The 16,352-nt window shown below is 38.3% G+C and overlaps 1 protein-coding gene across 2 annotated transcripts in view; it reads right to left on the minus strand.

Annotated features, from left to right (window-relative positions):
- CDH2 (cadherin 2) overlaps positions 1-16,352 on the minus strand; it is a 213,434-nt gene that overhangs the window by 166,408 nt on the left and 30,674 nt on the right. The gene's annotated exons all lie outside the window — the stretch shown is intronic.

A 16,352-nucleotide genomic window follows, 5' to 3' on the forward strand; every position in this document is an offset into this window, starting at 1 on the left:
TGTTATTCGGTCAAAAAGCATAGCCAGTCATCAGAGGTCTCTTTCTACTGGAAGAGACAGAAATCTCTGAGGCTGAGTACTTCCTCTATCCTAGAATGCAAGGCAAAGGCAATGCTTTTCAAAGTGCAGCTATAACAACAGATTATTAGTATCATCTGGAATGAAATGGGAAATGGAGTCAAGGGTAAGCATATTGTCTTGTGACTTATGTGTGTGGTGTGTGTATATACACCCTCATATACATTCATACACACATACACATATATATGTAAATACAGAATCATGATATGAAATATATTTCTGGCAATGTTCCCCAGTCATAACAATTTGAAAACTAGTGCTCTAACGGACATGGGTATATATTCACCCATGTAGGACACCTGCGAAGTAATCACACCACACTTAGCTGACGTCTCTAAGGCAGAATTAATTGGCAAAAGTCCTGAGACGACAGAGAGCTTCAAGATGTGAGCATAGCAGCTGAGCAGGCCTCTTCCAGGGAGCCTCGTCGGAGAGGATTTGGGCTCTGTCCCCAGTGACTAAAGTCTAAAATTGTGTTACCTCCTCTGGGGCGCAGAGAGCTGTACTGCTGCCAATACTTTCTAGAGTGGAATTTGACTGTGAGAGCAAGAACTTCTCCAGAAGAGTGAAATAACTACATTTCCATGGGAAGCTGAGACTTCAGTAATCCCAAATTTTGATGAGCTTCCTTCAAGAGTTAATTAAAAATTTAAAATCAGACACATATATGGGTACATACACTCATCCATTCAACGGAATCTTTATTTTTAAAAACAGCTCTTTACACCATTTCCTCAGCTAACCAGACATATAACCAAAAACAAAACAAAAAACAGTTCCAAAATTCTGAGAAAGCAATGTCATTTCAGTTCAATAAATACCACCTAATTTGTTGACAGAATGACGTACACAAAATAGCTCAAATAGAATATTCTAAGTTCTACCGTATTTGACAGTGATCATTTCCTTTAAGTTTCTTCTGCCTTTTTCACAAGCCTACTATTATGTAATAAACTTTTTTTCAAAAATACTAAAATTTATGTTTTCTGTTAGGAATTTGCTATAGACTGAATATCTGTGGCCACCCAAAATTCTTGGGTTGAAATCTATTCCCTGATACATGGCATGTGAAGGTGGGGCTTTTAGGAGGTGATTAGGTCATGAGGGTGGAGCCCCCATGAAGGGATTAGTGTCTTCATATTAAAAAAAAAAAAAAAAAAAAAAAAGGTGAGCTCCTCCACCATGTGAGGACAAAGGGCATTAGGACTTCCCAGGCTCCAGAACTGTGAAAAAGAAATTTCTGTTGTTTATGAGTCATTCAGTCTATGGTATTACCTTACGGCATCCCGAACAGACTAAAGGAAAAAAATCTCAGAGAGTGAATTTTCTGTCAATTTTTAAAAATGTAACACTCTTAATGGCTTATGCATCCCTACTTTGTAAGAAGAGAGGCCACAGTTGTAAAAATGATCATAGCAAGGCCCCTGTGCAAGCACACTGCGGGTTTTTAATGACAACACCTCACTTCCCACCTAGGCAAGTTACAGAAACACTGATAGAATCTTCGCATAGCAACATCTATCACTACCATGGTGATTTTCTATTAAGATCTGACCTAGAAAAAGCCCTTAATTTTCCTTTCTGTTCTATCTTACAATATATTCTTACAAGAAAATCAAAATATTTTGGAAGATATTTAGGAAAAAATTGGTCCATTTAGAAAGAAAAAAAAAATTAAGGAGGAAGAAGAAATTATTCCCAAAGCAGTTTCATGTAGTTTAAAACAGTGTGATCCTACAGCCTCGCTAAAATCTCCTTTTACCCAAATACTTTCCACCAGTTCAAAATTATCATCCCATTTCCACCTTTCTAAGTTACTAAGTACTTTATTTTTCTTTAAATTTCCAAATTATTCCTTACAGTAGATGATATTCTCCTTGACCTCACTACCTATTTCTCAGTAAATCTCCAAACTGTTGTTCAAACTCATTCATGCATTTAATCTACCCACTAGTGTCATGGCCAGGATGTCAGGCATTGTGCTAGGCACTGCGGGTTCTGGACAAATAAGTGATACAGTCTCAATCTCACAGAGATGACTACTATCTCAGGCCCATGGCAGAAAAGCACAGACTCCCTGATCAAAGCAACACCTTTTATTTTTCCACCTTGATATTTCCCCTTTCTGGCCATAACCACATAAACCAGCTTCTTGATCCCCCAAAGTTATGAAGTCTATGGCCTCATCCTAAGACCTTCAACAAAACCCACTATCAGCTAGGATGCAACTCACTGCCCATAACAGAAAACTCATCTCATGCTGCCTTACACAATCGATGGGGCTTATCAGCTAACATGACCAGAAGCCCAGGAATAGGAAAAGCTCTGGATCATATTAATTCAGCTGTTCAGTAACTGCATCAAAGGCAGGTTTCTTTCCTTCTCTCCACTTTGCTGGGAAGTGGATGACTAACAAGAACTCTTGACATTATCTGCTTCTTTGTTTCCACCCAGGGAGGGCGAGAACCATGGAGGGAAAGTGAAGAACATGGGCATTGGGGTGGGGGTAGGGGGTGGGAATGAAGGGACAAAAGATCTAGACATGGGTTGAGAGGAAATACTTCTTTCCTTACACTTAAGCTCATGGTTCCAAAGCATTTCACTGTGGTCAGGGCTATAATGCATCTTCCTTAGAACCAGAGGTGGATTAAGCTTCTCCTAAAGCTACGAACTGTGTGGGGTTGCCAGGAGTAGACAGCCAAAGAATAATTGAGGACGGAATCTCAGGAGAGGTCACTGTGATGTCTATTACATAACGGACTTCACACAAAACATTATTCATCCACTTTTTAATGCCTTTAAAGTCAGTTTCATCCATAATGTCCTCTGCAGAATCACTAACTGCCTAATTCTCCTTCCCAGCTCTAGAGACCCCCCTCATCAACCAACTCAATCCCTCACTCTGGCACTCAAGGGCCTTCAAGACTTGGTCCTGTCAGTCTACAATTTCGGGAAGTAATCTCCAATAAAAATCTGCCTCCTATGTCGATCTGATCGCACACACATACTCCTTATCCATCTCTCCTCCTTATCCCTAAACTGCCATTCTCAAACAGTAGCTCAGCTGCCTCTCCATAAAGTCATCCCTGCCAGATCTGGTCTCTCATTGCTCTGAATTTTCAGGCACACCCTATGGAGACAGCATGGTACATCGGGAAGAGCACAAGAATGGAAATCACACAGACCTGGGTTCAACTTGGGTACCACCACTTGTCTTGGGTAAATCCCATTAAAACTTTTTACCTCTTAATTTCCTTACCTGTAACAACGGATTACCTCTTTTGCCAGACCATTTTATTAAGGACCTGGTGCATCACTTGATAAATTTAAAAAAATCTATTGTCATTATTGAACCATGAGATCCCTTGTTTGTATGTAATCTTCTGATTCTGGTTCTCATGCACTAGGTCTTCACTTAACAAGTATTCTGGGGCAATCAAGAGGAGCCATTTCTATATCTATGTCCAGATAACTGCTGGCCACTGGGTCTAGGCAAAGCCAAGGTGCTGCTTCACGAGGGCTACATCTGTCTTCTATCATCTTCCATAGAAATGAGTTGCTATTTCTTAAGTAGAAAACATTCATGGCATAAGAGTATTCTGGATGGAATGTTCAAAGTCAAAAAAGGTAGAACCCTGGGTACACTTACTAATACCTCAAGGAAACTGAGTAAAGTTTTGTGATCATTCATGGGGAAAAAAAAAAAAAAGAATGGTAAAATGAATGGGTCCTGGCAACACGAATTTTCAAACACCAAACAAGTAGCAGAGTACTGCAAGTGGGGGATGGGAAGTTGAAGATACATGTCATGCCTCATCAGAACCAGCTTTTATGAGAAGCACTGACCTCATAGGTAGAGGAGAAGGACCGTATAATGGACAGAAATCAGAAGACAATATCCAGACCACATTCAGCCACTTATTAATCTTATGATTCTAGGTGAATCACTTCACCTCTGTGAACTCAATTTCATTAAATGAAAATAGAAATGTTCCCCTATCACATACCTCTACTGCACCCCCTTGTCCTACTTGACTCAGAGTTTGCAGCAGCTAAATAAAATTTATTAAATTTCTGAAGAAGTATAAGAAGCTATGCAAGTAAAAAAAAAAAAAAGCTATGCAAGTACAACACATTTATAACAATCCAATGTGAATGCCAAAGGTAAGGTAATTCTCACAAATTTCAATATAGCAATGATGAAATCCATATTGCAACTACTAAACATCATATATGAATAACCAGCAAAACAAAGAATGCATCTGTTCTTAATTGCCTTGTTTATTTAAACGGCTGCCTGAAAAATGATAAATTACAATTATTATTTGAGATGCGTTAAACAATTAGGACATTTAAATGGAACAGTACCAAACCTCTGACAACAGGGCACTAATATGGACTGAGAATTCATGCTAGCTGCTAATTTGCTAATCATTAGTGGAGCGACAATACTGTACCAGAGCTTTATCAGTTTGAGTAGTGTGAGATTACCTCATAAGGGACCATTTTCCTACAACATAAATGCAACAAGATGCTTTACTAAATGTCTTCGGCATCAACAGAATAGATGACAAGTCAACAAAAGATGCCACTGCAGATCTTAGTGACTGAACTGAAGGAATAATTACATAGATGCATAATGCGAAAATCTGCAGGATTGAATTTCACAAAGGAATTAGAAGAACAAATATTCGGCGCTGTTGAGATCTTTTCTCTGATCATTTCATTAAGGTGGCCCATTCTTTTTGGCCTTGAAAACCACACAGAGATCCTACACAGAATAATTTATAATTTAAGTGATTCCCACAGATTGTAACTATTTTCCCCACCACCACAACTAGTAAGTCATAGCTGGGCACTGACATTTTTCCAAAGCAATGCACGCTGACTTCCTTACACATGCCAGAAAACAAATATTTGTTTAATAGAAGTACAGAACACAAAGACTTCCCAGGCTCTGAAAATTTCCACATCCACACATTCTTAAATTCATAATACCTGCTAATCCAGAATAGTTAATTTAAAGTGAATTTCTGAAATAATAGATAAAATAATAATGGGATGGCCCTTGTTTGTAGGGTTTTTTTTTTAAGATTTTATTTATTTATTTGAAAGAGAGAGAGACAGCGAAAGATGGGGTGGAGAGGCAGAGGGAGAGCAGGCTCCACGTTAAGCAGGGAGTCTGACATAGGGCTCAACCCCAGGACCCTTGGGATCATGACCCTAGCCAAAGGCAGATGCTTAACTGACTGAGCCACCCAGGTGTCCCCCTCATAGGGTTTTGGAATGTAATTTAACTGTCTGATGGGCTGCCGCCTTCAGCCCAGGGCATGATCCTGGAGACCCAGGATCAAGTCCCACATCAGGCTCCCTGCATGGAGCCTGCTTCTCCCTCTGCCTGTGTCTCTGCCTCTCCCTCTCTCTCTGTGTGTCTCTCATGAATAAATAAATAAAATCTTTAAAAAAAAACCCAAAAACAAAAAACAAAAAACCAGTCTGCTAAGTAAAGTCAAATGTCAGTGCAAAAGGAGAGCATCAGGAAAACCAGCTGATGTCAGAGGAAAATCAAAGGCACTATCTCCGTGCTTCTTCTCCGGACAAAAACACCGTTAGTTAAACCACAATATCAGCAAGCAAATGAAGCAGCCAGAAAGGAGGAGATTTCAGCAGTAGGAATTAACTGGAAGTAGAACTTATGAGCCATTCTCTTTGCCATCAATGTTTTTTAACCAGGTAAGTGCAGAATCTTGGTCTAGTTATTCATTCACACTTTATACTAGAATTTACTATTTTCCTTATTTGAACATCTGGTGAAATAAATATCAAGATGTTTAAAAACAAACAAAAACATAATAATAGTGTATATAGATATGTTCTGATCAATCATTAACATGAGCAAAGGTTTCATCAATGTCTATTTTAAATGCAGGTAGTATTTGTCCAAAGACAGAAAGTAGGCTTCCCTATTAAAAAAAAAAAAAAAAAAAAGAGGAAGTAATGTGCAATCTCCTAGGTGTAATCTCTCTAAAAATCCATCTGATCTGTATTTCTGTCATGGATATACATATTAAATCTAACTATGTCCATTTGGTGGAAAACCATCTCGATTTGAATCACCTGGAGTTCACTTATCATGCATGCGTGTTCTTAGGACTAAGACTTCAAAATCTGGGATAGGGCTCAGAATTTGAATTTTAACAAGCTCCCCCCAGGGCAAACCTCAAACACCTCAAAATCTGAAAAACAATGAGATTGGCTTAAAAAAAGTTAAAATAAGAGAACTTTGGAAGAGTTAGTGCCAGTACTTCTTAATAGAGATGCTAGGAACAAAAGTTACACTGGAAATAATAAAAGTATATAAATAGTACAGAATCATGTAACAGTCAATTTAATAGGCAGTGCAATTAAAATCTGATGAGTTCTTTTGATAAAGGGATACTCCTTCATACTACCAGAAATCTCAAGATGAGGTGAAATGACACACTGTCACAAAACACGATCTGCTCCTACGGGGGGGATTGGAAATGCATGACCTGGTGTTAACAACACCAAATGTGGCCGGCTTTCTCGGTTTCATTCTTGATACAACTTAGATTATGAATATTGGCATCAAAACTAGATTCCACTTGGGAAAAAAGCCTTAAAAGACATTTTCCCCAAAGCAACAGCAAAGTAAAGCATCCATAGAAGGAACTTCATCCACACTGAAGAAGGAAAAATAACAGGTCAAGGTGACAGTGACTTTCTCTTACAATTCAATAAATCCCAACCAGAGTGCTCTATAAAAGATTCAACAAGGAACAATTGAAGAAGTAAACCTGAAACTCCTACAAAGACATGATTCAAAACACAAAGTTACTGAGGGCCTCCCCCACCAAAAAAATAAGAGTGCAATTCAATTTTCAAATTTTCAATTTGAAAATGTAATGGATTTTCCATAATGGGTTCACCTTTGTTCTATGTTCTACCAGTTTAGGGGACAACTATTTCCTGGCATAGAAGTCCCCAAGATGAAACAGAAACTTCGTAACAACTTAGATGTGATTTAAAAGATATATGCATTCTTGAAAACAGATATATTTTTTATATTTTGTTAAAGTTAATGAAATTCACTTTTCAGTAGGAATCTGAAACAGTAGTAAGTGGGATGATCTAAATCCCTTGTTATTTATACCTTCATACATCTACAACAGGCCTTTTCTTCATGCCTGATGTTAAGAAATTTTATTTAAGAAAATCATAGGCCATGAACTGAAATACAGTTTTATCATGTCTCTTGAGGTTGCTGTAGGCTGCAACTCATTAACCCCCTTTTGGTCATTTAATAATTTAAAGTGTGTGTGTGTGTGTGTGTGTGTGTGTGTATGGTTTACCCCATCGATTTGGCAGCTTTTGTCATCTAAAACTTGTAGATGTTATCGTACACCCTTTGTTCAAATGAGGATTTAAAGTAAGTACTGGCATTGATTTCTGAGGCTACTATGTGTTTGGGTTGCCAGTGGGGTCTCCAGATGATGTTGAAATGAGGGCCTTTTTGAAAAAAGAATCAACTTACAGGTCTAACATTTGAGTTCAAAAATCAATTTTACAAGTGCAAGATGGTACGCAGTTCATCTGAAAAGCACCCAGGAGTTTTAGTGAACTACAGTCTTCACAGAGGCCAACAGAATGATGCAGCGGGAAACAATGCCAAGTTCACTCTGGGCTGCGCTAGAAGGGCCGCATCCATACCAAAAGCAGGAATGCCCTTGCCGCCTGGGCAGGACACAGAAGGTATGAGGTCGGTGGTGGAGGGAACCTCAGTTTCCTCTACTGAAAAGAGGGAGCAGACCCGAATGTTCAAACACCGCCTAAGAGACCACTTGATGCTTAGCTGTGGCAGAGAAGATTCAAGGAACCAAGGTGATGGTGTTCAGGTTTGTGAAAGACCTCTACATGTTAAGTTCCTACTATAGGGGTTTCGGCTGTCTTGTTGACCACCACTGCCTGTTCCTGGAAAAAGGCCTGACATATGACAAATGCTCAGAAATACTTGTTGAATGAAAAATGATGAAATGAATGACCTCAGAGCATAAGAGAATATACTTGCTGTTCTGTATGGTGCCAAAAGATTAGACAGGCACCAGTGGGTAAAAAATTTAGGAACATATGCTCCAGTTAAACTTTTTAAGAAACCACTTTTTAACAGTTAGAGCTCTCCAAAGACGGAGCAGACTTTGTAAGGGAGTGATCTCCTCCTCATTTGGGGGAAGGGAACAGCAGTGGTATTCTTGCAGAAACTGGATAACCATCTGTCAAGGATGCTACAGCAATGAAAACACTGTTTACATCATCGAACACCACAAGGGTTTCATTTTTATCCTATCTGCCATTTCTGTAGAGCAAACCTTCTGCTGACATGAAATCATCAAGCTGAAATGAAGGATTTTAAACCATTTTAGGAGTGACTCAACAAAATGTGTTAGAGTGGTTCCCAAATGCAGGTACATAAAAACATCTGTGGAGTTTGTCATAAATACAGGTTTCTAAGTTCCACTTGATCTCATTTCTCTAGTCGGCTCCGTGACTTTGTCATAGCAATTAGCTCCTCTCTTCAGCACCATCACCATCCCCTACTCGAGTCTGTGCCGTCATCATGCAAACCCATCACTCCCTTCTTAAAAAAATATCCTCGATTAACCCTGCTTCTCTCTCCAATAATCACCCAACTTCTCTCTTCCTTTTAAAGTAAAACTCAATCTGTATTCAGCTTCCCGCCTCCACCTGACTGTTGAACACACTCAAATCAATGACACTAGTTACTCCATGTTGCGCTAAGAGTGGTGAATTCCCAGTCCTCATTTGAGTTGATCCTCCACAGCAGCATCTGGCACAGATGATCATGCCCTCCCTTTAACACATTACTTCACATGCTTTTGAAGACATCACACTTACTGATTTTTATCCTACCTCCCTGGCCACTCTTTCTCAGTCTCTACTTCACCCCTTAATCCTGACTTCCTAACACTGGAGTGCTCAAATTCTTGATACGAAACCTTTTCTTTACTTTCGTTGGTTTTCTCTTCCTCACACTGGGCTCTTTAGTGATTTCAGCCTGGATCCTGGTTCTACTTACTGTTTATACACTTAGCACTCCCCATTAGGCAGCCCAGCTTACTCCACTGAACCCCAAACCTGTATTTAAATGTCCCTTTGGCATCTCTGGTATTCATCTCCACAGTTTCAAACCAAGTTCCTGAGCTTTTCCATCACAGTGACAAACATCCTTCCCAGCGTTCAGACAAAACATCCAAGAGTCATCCTTGACTCTGTTTACACACCATCCATCCAAGCCATCAAACCCCATCAGCTCTATTGTTAAAACAGATTCAGAGAATATACTAGAACTTTGATCTCACACCATATACCAGAATTAACTCAAAATGGGTCAATGACCTATATATGTGTTAAAACCATACAAATCTTAGAAGAAACAATGGAATAAACCTTCATGACCTTGGATTTTGCAATGGATTCTTAAGATACAACACCAAAAGCAAGAGCGACAAGAGAAAAATACAGATAAATTGGCCTTCATCAAAGTTAAAAACTTTTGTGCATAAATGGACATGATCAAGAAGGTGAAAACACAACCTAGAGAATGGGAGAAAACCTTTGCCAATCATGTACCTGTTGAGGGTCTAGCATCCAGAATATATAAGAAACTCCAACAAAGGAAAGACCAAAAACAAAAAATCCAATTTAAAAATGGGCAAAGGACTTGAACAGACATTCCTCTGGAAAAGAGACACAAATGATACATATGAAAAAATACTCAATATCAGCAATCATTAGGGAAATGCAAATCAAAACCACAAAGAGGTAACACTTTGCATCCACTAGGATGGCTACAACCAAAAAAATGGAAAATAACAAGTTTTGGTGAGGATGTGGAGAAACTGGAATCCTTGTATATTGCTACTGGGCATGCAAAATGGTGCAGCTGCTATGCAAAGCAGTTTGGCAGTTCCTCAAAAAGTTAAATGTAGAATTACTATATGACCCTGCAGTCCCACTCCCAGGGATATGCCCCAAAGAACTGAAAATAGGTACTCAAAAAAGTGTATGTATACAGATGTTCATACCAGCTCTATTAACAACAGCCAAGAAGTGAAAACATCCCAATGCTCATCAACCAATGAAGAAGTAAATATTTTACAGACAATTTTTAAACCATGTACATACATATGTACATATAATGGATTCCTATTTGGCCATAACAAGGAATGAAGTATTGACATGCTACAAAGTGGATGAACCTCCAGAACATTATGCTAAATGAACGAAGCCAGATACAAAAGGTTTATGGGACTGGGTGGAGGGAGACGGTTTGGGAGAAAATGCTTAATGGATAAGGAGTTTTACTTTGAAGTGATGAAAATGATTTGGAACTAGACAGAGGTGGTGGTTGTAAAACATTGAAATGTACTAAATTCCATTGAATGGTTCACTTTAAAATGGTTACATTTATATTATGTGAATTTCATGTCAATAAATTATTTTTAAAACTATTCAGCATCCAACTCTTCTCCTACCTCTACTGCTACCACATTGGTCCAAGCTGCCGTATATTCTCACTGACATCATCACTAGTCTCCTAAGTGGTCTCCTGGTCCCCTCTTATCCCATTTGTTTTTCCTGAACACAATTGCGAGAATGATACTGTTCTGAAAGCCAGATGGTGTCTTTCCTCTGTGAAAGCCCTCTAATAATTTTTTACCTCCTCATAGTGAAAGCCAAAGTCCTTACAAGGCCCCACACAATGTGGCCTATTATTGCTCTTACCTCACCAGACATCATCCCTGACTAATCTGTCCCTTCTTCTCTCCACACGGATCATACCAGGCTCCTTGCTGCTCCTTCAACATTCCAGACACACTCCTAGAAGCCTCAGGGCCCTTGCACTTGATGTTTGTTCTATTTTGAATGCTCTTCCCTCAGATATCTATAGCTCTTGGACCATCTCCTCCAACATCAGTTCTTACTCAAATATCTCTTATGCAGTGATGCCTCCCCTAAGCATACTATTTAAAATGCTGAACCACACATTCTCCCTATTTCCCTTCTCTGCATTATTTTTCTCCATAGCATTTACAGCATCTAACACACAGTAAATTCCATGTATTTACTGTGTCTATTTTTTACTCCCTACTAGACGCTTACTAGAGAACCTAAGGGACCATGAGAAATGGGCTCTCTGATCTTAGAAGGATAGATTTTAAACCACTTGACTGCCTGCTTGCTAATATGTTTGCCTATGTGAATGGTGACTTACTTTCTTTAACGCAGACTGGTTGTGAGTTTGTGAGAGAGCAGGCCTTACCTACTTCAAATCACTGAAGGCTATAAATAACTGTTAAAGGACTAAGGAAAAAAAAAGTGACCACTCAAGCTGGCTTATCTTGGTTTGCAGCATTGCATTAAAAAAGATGGACCTAAAATACATCAAAAGGGATATAAAAAATTCCAGGTATTAAATAAAGTCTAAATGATACTATGAAAACAAGGATGAAATTTCTTAGTTCTTACGTTGATCTTATTATACCCTTAATTGCTCTTAAAAAAAAAAAAAAAAAACTGCCACGCAATATTAAAACAAGGTCTCTACCCCTGAGAATCCACATGGCTGTATTTCATTTGTAACTCCTTAGAGCTAATCATAATATCCAAGAGAACAATCCCAGTACTTGGTCCTCTTCCCACAATCACTGGAAATCAGTAAAGTTCAAGTGGCTAGCCAACTTTAGAAACAAGATGTTTATAAACCTGCCTTTCAAATATTTAAAAACATTTACACATTCAATAACAAAAAATAAAAAAAAATACATGTCAAAATTAAAAAAAAATTAAAGCAAAACCAGGTTTTCACAATTTAATACAAGTCACAAATACAGCCAGCTACTTAAAATAAAGATGGCTTCCCAATTCAATAACACATATACAAAGTACTCATATTTATTTAAAAAGTAGTGCAGTTAAAAAAAAAAGTGCAGTTGTAAAGTCCTGCTAGAGTAATAAAAAAATATTTTAGTACTGTCATCTAAAGATACCATACACTACAGCTTCCTCAGAGCTTGTGAATGCAGACAAGCCTCAATCAGTAAGTAAACTAATCTAAATCAAATTCCCTCCAGTTGAAAATAATCATCATGTCCTGCCCAGAGTTGGTGAGTATAAATGGATTACTGAAAATATTCTTGGTAATTGCAGGTTGCTATTTATGTTGACCAGAGTCGGAGGAGTTTACTTAGTGAAATGTCTAAAAAGCATGCAGACCACCAATGCACAACATACAGGAAAATCACTCTTGACTTCCACCCTAAAAACAGCCTGGATCTTCTCTGCAATGTCACGGTGTGGTTGTTTTTCATAGTGTCAGATACACTGCTGGTGACAAAATGAAAATTTATGATCGCAGTTATTTTATTTTCAGGTAATATGCTACCCCAAGAGATTTTTCTAGTTCAGCGGAGTAGAAGATAAATACTAAAAGCTAAATATTATTTTTCAAAGTCCTAAATTTTTCTGCTTGTAAACAAGTATGCACAAAATATGAGTGGTGACAATAATTGAAACGTCTTTTTTTAATTATAGGGAACTCTGCTTTCCTTGTTGTTACCAATTTCCAAGCATGTCTAGTAACACACAAGTCATGGTGTGAAGTGGGAATATAGAAGACCGGCTCTAAGATGAACTTGTCACAAGACACCTGGCCAGTTGTTAGCTCTCACTCTTTCCTGGGTTATGCCATAACATTTTATTCTGCATTTTAATCATCACTATCACCAGAATTAAATTAGGAATCAGAAAACCCAAGTTCTGGGGCACTAGGGTGGCTCAGTCGGTTAAGCATCTGCCTTCTGCTCAGGTCATGATCTCAGGGTTCTGCAATTGATGGAGCCCCATGTGGGGCTCCTGCTCAGTGGGGAGTCTGCTTCTCCCTCTTCTTCTGCCTCTGTCCCCCACTTGTGCCCCCCCCTCTTTCTCACTCAAATAAATAAAATCTTTAAAAAAGAAAAAAGAAAACCTGGATTTTAACCCCAGATCCTCAGCTACCCATCTAATGAGCTGTATAATCACGGGAAAAGCCTATAATCTCCCTAAGCATCAATTTGCTTATCTGCTAAATTAGGGGAGGTGGTATAAATACTTTTCAAGTGGAACAGAAAAATACAAGGTAAAAATGAGTATCCCAACATATTACAACTGATCCTAACTTATAAAGGCAAACACAGAGAATACCACAGGATAAAAAAAGGAATGTTTTTCACTTGAGGGGAAATAGAAAAAATGAAAAAATTACAGAATTAAATGGCCATGAAGATGTAGAAAAGAACTAACATACTTTTAGCCTTGGAAAGAAGTGTCCTACAAAAATGTTAAAAAAAAAAAATTACTGTCAATAGTCTAAGTTCCCTTTGGCCTAGTAATTCTACTTTTGAGCATAAACTCTCCAAAAAATATCCCTAAAGAAAAATCAAAGTTCTCTAAAAAAGCATCTCCATAGCAGCACTATATGTAAGAGAGAAAAATTGGAAACAACCTGGAAGTGCAAAAATAGAGGCCCAGTTAAGAAAATCTGGTTCTGCTAACAAAATGGAACAAAGGTCTATATGGACATTTTTTAATACTGAACTATTCTCAAAAGAGTGGAAATATTCAACATGGTATCACATGCAATGTAAAGGTTGATCGTAAAATACATTTTTATTTATGATGTTATAGAAGACATACCGATGACACCCGGAAGAGAAACTGGAAGGACAGAAGTAGTTCATTGGGTCTTTTTATAAAATTCATCACAACAGCAAAACACAAAAGACAGATGGGAGGAAAAGATGCTCTCCACACTACAGCCCAGCTTTGACATTTTTATGCGTCTTCTACTTGGCTTCACTAACATGACCAATACCAAGTTATATTTTCATCTAATGCTTGATGTTATCCAAGCACTTTCATGAAGATCATGCTGTTTTATTTTTTGAAAAATTATCATCATTCATGACACCTCTACACAAAAATGTCCAAGTTCGGTACAAGGACTAGTGTGCCAGGGATGTATCTTTTGAAACCATACTAAATATATTGTTGGGCTCCCCTAACCCTAAACGTCATCAATGAGAAATCAGAGGAAACATCAAGAGTAATGGAATTACGATTTCAGTGGGTGTTTATAGACTCAAAGTAAACTTTAATACAGTAGAACTTGGGGCACCTGGGTCGCTCAGTGGTTGAGTGGCTGCCTTCAGCTCAGGTCATGATCCACTGGTCCTGGGATCAAGTCCTGTATCAGGCTCCCCGCAGGGAGTCTGCTTCTCCCTCTGCCTATGTCTCTTTGTTTCTCATGAATAAATAAATAAAATCTTTTAAAAAATACAGTAGAACATGCCATTAGGCAAATGCCTTAGAGAATTATTGTATATGTCTCATGTACAATTCTTTCCTTAAACACCATAAATCACAAAACCTGACAAAAGTGGTGGGCCTAACAATAGATCCCTTCTAGATTTAGTATATGCAAGGTAAATGAACTTACTACAGTGCACAGAACTCATGAACATAGTCATGGCATAGTATTTGGGTTCAGTGGACAGATGCACCTTTGGGTTAATAGCCCACTAAAAACTCCAAAAAGATATAAGAGGCAAAAATATATAATCCTTTTTTTTAAGATTTTATTTATTTTTTATTTATTTATTCATGAGAGGCACAGAGAGAGAATGAGAGGCAGAGACACGGGCAGAGGGAAAAGCAGGCTCCATGCAGGGAGCCCGACACGGGACTTGATCCCGGGTCTCCAGGATCATGCCCTGGGCCAAAGGCAGGAGCCAAACCGCTGGGCCACCAGGGTTGCCCTATATAATCCTTTTAAGTAACAATTCTCCAAAGGAAATATAACTGGCCAAAACACTCTTTAAAAAAAAAAAGTGGAGGGCAGCCTTGGTGGCTCAGCGGTTCAGCGCCACCTTCGGCCCAGGGCATGATCCTGGAGACCCGGGATCGAGTCCCATGTCGGGCTCCCTGCATGGAGCCTGCTTCTCCCTCTGCCTGTGTCTCTGCCTCTCTCTCTCTTTCTTTCTCTCTCTCTCTCTGTGTCTCTCAAGAATAAATAAATAAAATCTTTAAAAAAAAAGTGGATATTTCACAAAAGCCTGTGTAATAAGTTTTCTTCCTCACCCAAAGACATTTTTTTCTACTAATCAATATTTTGAACTTTATATTTTAAGCTTTCAGGCGCTGGCATCCTTTAGCATATTCTATGAATGATAAAGAGAAAAGTAATGGTGTGGGAGAAATGGTTTGAAAAAAAGAAAGCGTAATGATAAACAAGGTAACAATTAGGCATACCAAAGCATCTAAGTTCTATCAGAGACTGTGATATGCACTTCTCTCGATGATAGGTAGAGCACAAAGTTAAAAGTAGTTTGAATCTTTCACATTTATAGCACTAGCAAAATCCCAGTTTCTAGGTTATACTGAAAAGACCCTGGCAAGCAACTATGCCCAATTTCTACTCTTTCCGGCATTACCTAATAATTAGAAAACAGGCTTTCATTTTCAAAACCATTCAACATGCCAGTGTACCTCATCTTAAATCAGTGGTTTCTAATGACAGGCCACGTGTTGATTTGTAAAGAGCTTTTAGGAAAAGAGACTAGGAGAATGAATTATCCATTTAAAAATGAAACTCAGAAATAAATTGCAAAAATGCAACAAATCCCACTGACATATTTTCTCTGAGTTATTCTAGAGAAGCGTTATCAATACATCTTTTTCAGTACTCAAATAATATTCACTGGTCACATAGGTCCTAGGAAACCTCACAATAATTCACAGATTTAAAGAAAATGACAAATGTGCAGAAGAACTCCAAGACTCACAGTAAGTTAAACAGAATCTACACTTTTGATTTGAATTATACCTCTATCATGTCAACCATTACCCACTAGATGAGGAATTCAGTGTGGAGACAGACTAATTTAACATTTACTCATTAAAATACCATGTTTTAAGGCAAGGGCACAAAGATGTCTTTTAAAAAAAAACAACTTCAGGAAGAACACATAAGCAAATCACAATTAGAATAGAAATGAAAATAAAATGATAATCTTGCACTAAAGAACCTTAGTAGCTAAGAGCCCATTTACATTTCAAAGTCCTCTGTCTATGGTATTCTTAAGTATTATACCACTAAGGTTTGTCAGTACTGCAGAGACACTTCAATTAAGGCT

The sequence above is a fragment of the Canis lupus genome, chromosome 6, assembly GCF_048164855.1.
Source record: "Canis lupus baileyi chromosome 6, mCanLup2.hap1, whole genome shotgun sequence".
Classification (NCBI taxonomy): Eukaryota; Metazoa; Chordata; class Mammalia; order Carnivora; family Canidae; genus Canis; species Canis lupus.